The following is a 10,456-nucleotide window of genomic DNA, read 5'->3' on the forward strand; positions in this document are numbered from 1 at the left end:
TATATATATATATATATATATATATATATATATGTATACATGTATGTATGCATGTATGTATGTATGTATGTATCTATGTATGTATGTGTGTGTGTATACAAACGTCACTAAAAGTGACTAAGGGTGCAAGTAAGCACCAACATTGTTAAAAATAAGAGTTAAAAGAACTCTTAGCCACGAACAGAACTTTTTCTGTTACAAAAGCACTTATTTATCCACTGATGAGATCAATTTGATCCGAAATCACCGTGATATGGCGTTCTCGCTTGCTTAGGGAGCTTGTCTCCCTTGAGAGTCGATAGATAATTGCTTTTGTAACAGAAAATGTTCAGTTCGCGGCTAAAAGTTGTTTTTAATTTTATTTCTAGCAATGCTAGTGCTTACTTGGACCCTTACTCATTTTTAGTGATGTTTGTTCTTGTGCCTTTTGGTTTTAAATTGCGACTAGTCACTTTAATATATATAACTTTGGAGAGCCACTGAACACTATGTGGAACAAAATCCTGGGCTAGGTTAAAAAAAGGCAGTTAAAAACAATAAACAGAGCCTAATTGTAGCAACCCAAGATCAAGCGATAAAACAAACGATTTGAGAAAAAGAATATATAGAGAGAATGTGTCAGAGAAATGTAGAGCATGTGGAATTTGGAACGAGACAGTGGCTCACTTTGTGGAAAATACCCCGAGTTGGCACAGGAAGAATATAAGCTAATGGGGGTACGACCAGGTGGTAAAAGCTTTACACTGGAAACTGTACCAGAATTGGGAATTTGAAGATGGAAACACATGGTACAATCATCGAATCGAAAGAGAACTGGAGTCGGAGAAATGCAAGATTTTGTGGGACTTTCCTATTCAAACGGACCAGAAGTTAGAAAATAATAGAGTAGGCATAACAGTTATAGGAAAAGCAAAGTTGCTTACTAATCGACCTATCATGCCCGTTTGATTCCAGGATTGTAAAGAAAGAGGCAGAAAAAACAAACAAAAAAAACAACAATCCCTTAAAATTTGAAATTGGAAGAATTTCAAGCATGCAAAAAGTAAAGGTCGTGCCTATAATAATTAGTGCGTTGGGAACAGTAAGCCAAGATGTAGACAAATGGCTGAAAGAGGTTGGAATACAATGCCCGGTAGAGCTCCTACAGAAAGGTTGTTTCTTAGGGACAGCAAAGATTATCAGGAGGGTTCTAGGCACTTGAAAGAGTGCTGAAAACTTGTGGATACTTAAATTTACTGGTAGTAACCCGCTACCCACATAAATCCTACCAAGAATAAGACCGAACCTGAGCCAAACCATAATAATAATAATAATAATAATAATAATAATAATAATAATAATAATAATAATCCTTTCTACTGTAGGCACAAGGCCTGGAATTTGGGGGAGGGGGATAGTCGATTACATCGACCTCAGCACTCAACTGGTATTTGTTTCATCGACCCCAAAAGGATGAGAGGTAAAGTCGACCTGGATGGAATTTGAACTCAGAACGTAAAGCAGAACGTAAAGACGGACGAAATGCTGGTAAGCATTTTCCCCGGTGTGCTAATGATTCTAGACAATAAGAAGAGCGTGATACGATTTGAAATAAAAAGGCATTGATTGTTTATTAAAGTGAACAATATTTCAACATTGCCTGTGTTGCTCAGATTCAAAATGGAAAATGAAAAGAACACAGAAATACAGAATTTTGAAATATAAACGGAAATATCCTGCGTTCCTTTTTTAGACAAAATGGCGTCATGAGTTTTCACTTTTTCATACTGGTAACAAAGAAAAAAGAAAGAAAGACAGAAAGAAATAGAAAACAGTAAAGAGAACACTTAGTGAAAAAGTTTTGTGTAAATGTAATGGAATTCGCCTGACATTTTGTTCGTTCTTTCAGAGCGTCACGTTATTCACAGACACAGTATATTTATCCTCTTGTTTTGAGGACTGAAAGTGTAGTAGAGTTAGAATATTTTCTGAGAATATACAATTCCTCAGTGTAGGCGCAATGGCCCAGTGGTTAGGGCAGCGGACTCGCGGTCATAGAATCGCGGTTTCGATTCCCAGACCGGGCGTTGTGAGTGTTTATTGAGCGAAAACACCCAAAGCTTCACGAGGCTCCGGCAGGTGATGGTGGCGAACCCTGCTGTACTCTTCCACCACAACTTTCTCTCACTCTTACTTCCAGTTTCTGTTGTGCCTGTAATTCAAAGGGTCAGCCTTGTCACACTGTGTCACGCTGAATATCCCCGAGAACTACGTTAAGGGTACATGTGTCTGTGGAGTGCTCAGCCAGTTGCACGTTAATTTCATGAGCAGGCTGTTCCGTTGAACCCTCAACTGGAACCCTCGTCGTCGTAAGCGACGGAGTGCCAACAACAGTTCCTCAAAATTATAGCCGTTTGATGTAAAACCTTCGGCAAGTTCCGTCGAACTATTGTTATTGCGCTGACATCCTACCTATGCCCATTTTAATTTTTATTCGTTTCAGTAATTTGACTGCGGCCATGCTGGAGCACCGCCTTTCGTCGAACAAATCGATCCCAGGACTTATTCTTTGTAAGCCTAGTACTTATTCTTTTGCCGAACCGCTAAGACACGGGGACATAAACACACCAGCATCGGTTGTCAAGCGATGTTGGGGGACAAACACAGACACACAAACATATATATATACATATACGACAGGCTTCTTTCAGTTTCAGTTTACCAGGTCCACTCACAAGGCTCTGTTCAGCCCGAGGCTATAGTAGAAGACACTTGCCCAAGGTGCCACGCAGTGGGACTGATCCCCGAACCATGTTGTTGGTAAGCAAGCTACTTACCACACAGCCAATTCGGCGCCTGAACATCTTATTTAATTGTTCTGTTGTGCAACTAACAGAAATGAAGTTGTGTTTACTGTATTCCGCTGCGTACACCAAAAGGAAATCCTTACACGTCTCACCTACTGCATAAATCAACATTTCTGTTATAATGGACTTGACTCATATTGTTGCACAATGAGCAGGACTAGCCTATCTTGCGGATGTTTTTCGAGGTGCGGCGTTCAGTAAGTCCAATGATAGTTTTATTGGGGTCAGAGGTAGTGGTTAAGAGCTTTCTTAGTGGTAGGAAACTCTCAAAAGGGCTGAACAACAGAAAGTCTTCAGAGAAGAGACAGCCCCCAAGCAATTGTTTTGGCCCTTAACCTCTTATATCCTAAGAGAGCCGGGTTGCATCCAGATCATGACCCCTGGTGACACATTTTAGCCCCTTGGATATCGGAGAGTAGTGCATTTAAACCGCCTGGGGATTTCATATAGCTGTAACTTTTCTCAGTATTATTATTGACTTCCAAACTTAATGACGTCATGGTAGCGTGAAACGTCAACGCTATTACAATGGCTTACTCAGAGTTGCTTTCTTTAACATTAAAATAAAAATATAGCCTTTAAACGGCTGAAATATCTCTTCACTGTCTCTGCTATTACCTTTAACAAGTAGATTTGCCCCCAAAACTCTCGCTCCAACCTCTAATACGAGAATGTTGCCTCGGAAGTTTGCATCCCCCAGACTGTCGGCAAGATTGGCGCATCTTTCGATCTCGAACACGACGGATGTAGCAATGTTTGTTTAAAACGAGAATACTTTTCTGAAATATACGGGTAACTTTTATGAAACACTTAAAAATGCCAGCGAAATTTCGGTGTCGGTTAATCGCTAAAGAAATTCGATCACAAATTTTAATTTGGTTGCGAAAATTTGGCTCGAAAGTTTGACTTTCTTGGCTAATTTTAGGAATGTCATTTGCAATTTCCTTCAATCGTGATTCAATGTAACTGCGTTTGACATAATAACGGATCAAAACATTTGCCTGTTTCCACAAATCCCTTATGCCAGTACAAATCCGTTTTATCCTCAAAGACTGGGATTTCGGATTTCACTTAATTGCATGATGTGGATGATTAGTGCGGCGGTGAAGGTAAATGTAGCATGACATGGGTTTACAAAAAAACTCTGTAACTACTCGACCTCAAAAGTTCATTTTTTTACCAAACCTTCGACGCAAGTTTTTGAAAAATTAGACGTTAATTTCTTATTGAACTTAAAGCTACAATTTTCTGTGAAACAATCACATAAATTCAAGAAGTTAAGTAAACTGTTTGGCGATCCGTCTCTTTTAACTGTGTTTCGAATTTCGTCATGAAAACGTTAGCGAAATTAACTACCATTGGGGTAGAAAACTATTTGACCCAAATTTATTGTGTTACAAAGTAACACAAAGTTAAAAATTTTACAGAGAAAATTAGACGGAATGCTTTCGTTTGACCGTTTTTCAAAGACATTCATGCATGCTTCCACTCAGAACATAAAAACGGAAGAAATACCGCTTAACGTTTTTACCCGGCGTGCTAACGATTCTGCCACCTCAGTGCCTTTGCCTCCTTGGCCTCCTTCACATAAATTATATCACTGCCAAACATAAATAATATTCAAAGTAAGATGTCCAACTTGCTGTTACTTGAGATATGTTTGTGAAATTTGGAACAGTTTGTATAAAACAGCAACAATAATATGTATAATAATAATAATATAAAACATGATATAATATATAACATAATATAAATATTATATAACATATATCATATACATGTATGTGTGTATGTGTGTGTGTATGTGTGTGTGTATGTGTGTGTATGCGTGTGTGAGTGTGTGTGTGTGTATGTGTCTGTGTATGCGTATGTGCATTGCAGTTCGAACACTCGCCAAGTAATCTTGGAAACCTACCCAGTACTTCAAGCAAGATAATCTTTGCCACATCTTACGAGGAAGCTGCATTTAATTGGGTGTTGAGCATATGTAATAACATACTTGCAAGCAGTTTGTTACAGACAAAAATAAATATTTTAAATGCACACAGACTATAACAAGAAAACACAAATGTTGTGATTTAATCAACCACATTCAATTAATGTTAGTACCTCATTAGAAAAATTCTCCCTCCAATTTGTGCGGTTGCATCTCTTTATTGAACAACAATAACAACGTCGTTAAAATGCCGTTATCAGTTAATATGAAAATAATATACAGCTTCCCACAACACTGCAACAAGATCTAAATCTGCAACTGCTTCTCACTAAATCTATGACTGATCAATGACGAATGCTTTGAAATGTTCCTTGTATACTTGGGCACAGTGAAATGTAATTTCATTGATACTAATGATATCAGTTTAACAAACGACCAAATTCACATGAAAAATGCAATCAACGTAACTATGTTTTTAGATATATACACCATTGGTACTTGAAAGCTATAACATTTCATGGCAACTTTTAGACTTTGATATGTGACACCTCTGTCATATATGCATTCACGAAAAATTTCTTTTGCACAACATGATTTTAGAATACCGAACAGAAATAAGAAACCAATTTCCCTATGTCCCCATGTGTGTCGACATTTATTAAAATACCACACTTATACATCGGCAATATAATTACTGCCACTGAATTTAGATTATAGCATCAGTGTAATCGCTAATTCCCTGACTATACTTCATTTACAAAATACACCCACACATGGTGGTATGTCCTCAAAAGCGTCATAAAATTTGAGTCTATTAGATATAGCAAATAGTTAGTGGTTAAGAAAAATAGAGTAGAAAATTTAGACAGTGTCACGTGACAACTTGCTGGGGCAGCCTGCTGGAGCCTAGCAGCAGGTATAAAAAGGGGAATTTGACAAGACAATCAGTCGGACGCTGACACTCGTTGATGCTGCATCGAAGAGGCCAGGGAATAGAAGAAAGAAGACATGCACCCAACACCAGAGCTGAAGACACCTCCGAAAGGGGGGGGGGGCGCCACGTCAAAACGGTAGAGAAGTAGGGGCCGAAACCGGACGTGGTTCCTCCTGATGATGTCTTGAGCTAACTGGATCCTATAAAGGAGCTGTTGTGGTAGCATAAACTAAACGCTCATACACATACACACATCTCCATCAGAAAAAGTACCAATAGAGTGTTGCTTTCAAATCACGTATATATGAAATCATATACATTAAGTATATTTGATAACGATGCATTTAAATTCACTGAGATAATATACTGCAATCAGGTCACACAATCGCCAAGAGTCAAGAGTGGAAGATTGGCTCAGAGTCTTTCGTCATGTTAACAATCAACAGGACCAATTGCTCAGCACTCAGGAGCTTAGGTAAGTGGCTACAAGAAAACTTAAGAATACGAAGTATGTGTCGGTTGAACCCTGACCTTTATCTACCCAAGATACTGAGATATATTATCTGGCTTTATAATTCGGGAAATGAAAACTAACAGTGAATGTTATGTTCACTTCGTTCTGCTTCGACTCCAGTATGATTTTGGATTTTTGGGCATACACCCACGGATAGATTTTTGATAGGCCGGAAATTATTTATAGTATCCCCCATTTTTGGGGTTTGGGTCCTTTCTAAGCAGCGTCACCAACTCCCGGCTCACAGACCTGAGAATAAACCCATTCTGCTGCCTGTTAGTGAAAACCATGCCAGTAGGTGCCCAAACAAGTCTGGCACACTGTAATAAAGTTCGTAGGGAAGACCATCTAGTCTCGGCGACTTGTCCCCGCCGCAGTCCATCAAAGCCTCCTCCACCCGCACAACTGAGATTGGCCCTTCACAGCATTCCGCTTCCGACCCCGAGAGACGTGGCACACCGACCAGAAGGTCCGTGAGGTCCCTCCTAAATTCCGGCCCGCCGCCCCTCCCGAAAAAACAGGGCGAAATGCTCCTGAAAGGTTATACACATCTCGAGTTCGTTTACCAAGTTCCCTTATTGGTTCATCATAGACCTTATTGTGCCACCATTTCCACATTGGGTCTCTATCATACGGGTCCATTCAGCAGCTTTGATTCCCTCTCGTCCCATTGCACGTTGTTTAGCACTGACTATGCACCCTTCGTGTTTAGCTTCGAGGTGTTGGTTAACAGCCAATATCACAGCTAAAACTCGGGGCGCAGAGCCAGACTCCAGTGCTTCATCTAGAGCCCTAACTAAAGCCTTTTCTACTCTATTTTTCTTAACCACTAACTATTTGCTATATCTAATACACTCAAATGTTATGACGCTTTTGAGGACATACCACCATTTGTTGTTAATAATGGCTCCAGACTTTGCCCTCAACACTACTCATGCGCAAAAAGAGACTTATTGAGTTTCCAGAAGCGGATCTCTGTCTACGTAACTTATCTAAGTCGAGCCTACATTCACAAATTTGTGATCACTATAGCTAAAGTGGTGAAATTGTGGATGTCTAACTAGGTTTCTGCTTAATTATAATCCTATCTAAATAAGATCAAGATGACCCATCGCTATTTGTCCATTTCCACAATGGAGCGTCTGAGACATCTAGTCTGTACTTATCTGCCAACTGAAGCCGACTAAGCAGATTTTTGAAGCACGGGTTTCTCCTCCTATCCGTTTTCGAGCCAACAAAATCTACTCGTGCATCGCAGATTGCGTTAAAGTCACCTGACATGACCCAAAACCAATATTAAAAACAAATAAGTATTTGGATCGATTTGTTCGACTAAAACCATTCAAGTGGTGCTCCACAAACTAATGAGAGAAAAAGTAAAAGTTAAAAGATATATCAGTATTCCTCTACTCTCCAAAGCATGCATTTTTGTTCTTTTATCTCACCCTTTGCTTTTATCCATCCCCATGTGCTGACATCTACGTGTACGGCATTTCACTCCTACATTGTCGCATGCACTCTCTACATCAACCTAATAATCAAACTGCCTCAATATACCCACAAACTCTCGTACACAGCAAATAACTGCAAAAAAATCTGACTTCCAGTTTTAGATTATGACATATTTTTCAGACAAAATTCTGCTTTCAGTATGTACTGTCTGAAGAATCGAAAGATAAAACTGACAGTCTTTGTGACATATTGACCTCCTGATTACCGAATTAAATCTGTACTGATTTCTCTTATACCCAGGCTATACGTATACAGTAAATAAGCCATGACAATTGATAGTTAGATAACATACATATACATGCGTACATACATGCACATGTTATATATATAAGGAGGATACAGGAGGCGGTCGAAAAAGCCAGTTTCTATATATGGCTGAAGCGGGAAGACCAAATATGGCTTGAAAGTCATAACATGCCGGCAGGAAAATAATATCATTAGGTGAGACAGGCTGACACTGAAGTGGCTTCGATGATTGACAGGTGACGGTCTCAGTTAGAGCATGCGTGGGCTAAGATTACGCGCCCTCCATTGTCAGTTAAAGTTTAGACAGTGTCACGTGATAACTTGCTGGAGCTACTAGCTGGAGCCTAGCAGCGGGAAATTTAGACAGTGTCACGTGACAACTTGCTGGGGCAGCCTGCTGGAGCCTAGCAGCAGGTATAAAAAGAGGAATTTGACAAGACAATCAGTCGGACGCTGACACTCGTTGATGCTGCATCGAAGAGGCCAGGGAATAGAAGAAAGAAGACATGCACCCAACACCAGAGCTGAAGACACCTCCGAAAGGGGGGGAGGGCGCCACGTCAAAACGGTAGAGGAGTAGTGGCCGAAACCGGACGTGGTTCCTCCTGATGATGTCTTGAGCTAACTGGATCCTATAAAGGAGCTGTTGTGGTAGCAGACCACGAAACATGGTTGAAATTCCTCCTAACCAACCACATAGTTTCAGGTTCAGTTCCACTGCCTGGCACCTTCAGAAAATGTCTTCTACTATAGCCTCGGGCCGACCAAAGCCTTATGAGTGAAGCTCGTTATATATATAATGAGAGGTTTTGATATCCAGAAGACCCAAAAGGCAGGTAAAGCGATGTAAGTGCTACGGAAGGACTGTTGTTAGACTCCCGGTTCGATATTAGCATGAGTGAGGAGTCTAATGCGTATATGGTAAATGAAGTGAGACTACAAAACCAAAGCAGTGTGAGATTTCTAGGACATTTATAAAGAGAAAGGTAGTCCTACAGCTGTTTCAGGGATATTAAAAGATATCCCATCCTCAGAGACGACATAAGAGAGTTAAATATAAGGAAATAATAGAGTTCAGTATAAGAAGTTATTTTGGAAAGTAGGAGATATAGGAAGTATAAAGGGAAATATGAAAATAAAAATATATGTTAATATATGTTAATAGATGTTAAAGTTGCTGTTCATTATCCATTCCTATCGGAATTTACATACCATGGACAAGAAGCCTCTTTACCCATTCTACACAGAACATTCCTTGGATTATGGAACAGCAGCTTTAACATCTGATATATATTTTTATTCTCATGTTTCCCTGTATAATTCCTATATCTACCCCCATTCCTTATATTTAACTTTCTACTGTTTTCTTATGTCGTCTCTGATGACGGGATATCTCTTATATCCCTGAAACAGCTGTAAGACTACCTTTCTCATTATTAACGTCCTAGAAATCTCACACTGCCTTGGCCTTTGCTGTATCATTTTGTTTAACACACACACACACACACACATACACACACACACGTACACACACAAGCAGACACACACACACTCACACACACACATACAAACACACACACGCACACACACACATGTACACACACAAACACACACATATATATGTAAATATTTATGTGTGTGTGTGTCTGTGTTTGTACCCCCGCCATCGCTTGACAACCGAATCTGGTGTGTTTATGTCTCCCCGGAAAAAGACCGATAGAATAAGTACAAAGTTTACAAAGAATAAGTCCTGGGGTTGATTTCTTTGACTAAAACCTTTTAAGGCGGTGCTCCAGTATGGTCGTAGTCAAATGACTGAAACAAGTAAAAGAATTAAAAAAAAATTAAATATATGTGCTCCAGAATGACCGCTGAAGCATGGCTGAAACGAGTAAAAAAGTATATATATGAATAACGAACAAATGAAAGTAAAGTAAAACAGAGGAAGATGAAGCAGAAAGAAAAGAGGTAGATGAGGAAGGGAATCAAAGAAATATAGAAAGGAGTAGAGAAGGCAGTAAAGAACAAAAAAAAAAAGGGTAGGAGTGTGAGGTAGAAAGTCTGAATGCGAAACAGGAAGAGAGTGAGAGACCGAGAGAAAGAAATAGATAGATAGATAGATAGATAGAGAGAGAGAGAGAGAGAGAGAGAGAGAGAGAGAGAGAGAGAGAGAGAGAGAGAGAGAGGGCACCTTGTAGCAAAAATGCAAACTCTTACATTCTTTGTCTGCTGAGAGGTCAATAATGTAAATTTCGAAAATCTTCATCACAATCATCTTTACATTTTCACATGAATTCACATATACATGTATACTGGTACAGGCAAGTATACACCCACTCACGCTTATAAACATGCACCTGCACATTCGCAAACACACTTAGAGAAATGTATATATGTATATGCATGTATATGTATATGTATATATATGTATATATATGTATGTATATGTATATATATGTATATATATA

At 39.3% G+C, this 10,456-nt stretch overlaps 1 protein-coding gene across 2 annotated transcripts in view; it reads right to left on the reverse strand.

Moving 5' to 3' along the window:
- Nucleotides 1-10,456, reverse strand: part of LOC106884508 (potassium voltage-gated channel subfamily KQT member 1) — a 717,249-nt gene that overhangs the window by 99,108 nt on the left and 607,685 nt on the right. The window lies entirely within an intron of this gene.

Source organism: Octopus bimaculoides, chromosome 4 (genome assembly GCF_001194135.2).
Source record: "Octopus bimaculoides isolate UCB-OBI-ISO-001 chromosome 4, ASM119413v2, whole genome shotgun sequence".
NCBI lineage: Eukaryota > Metazoa > Mollusca > Cephalopoda > Octopoda > Octopodidae > Octopus > Octopus bimaculoides.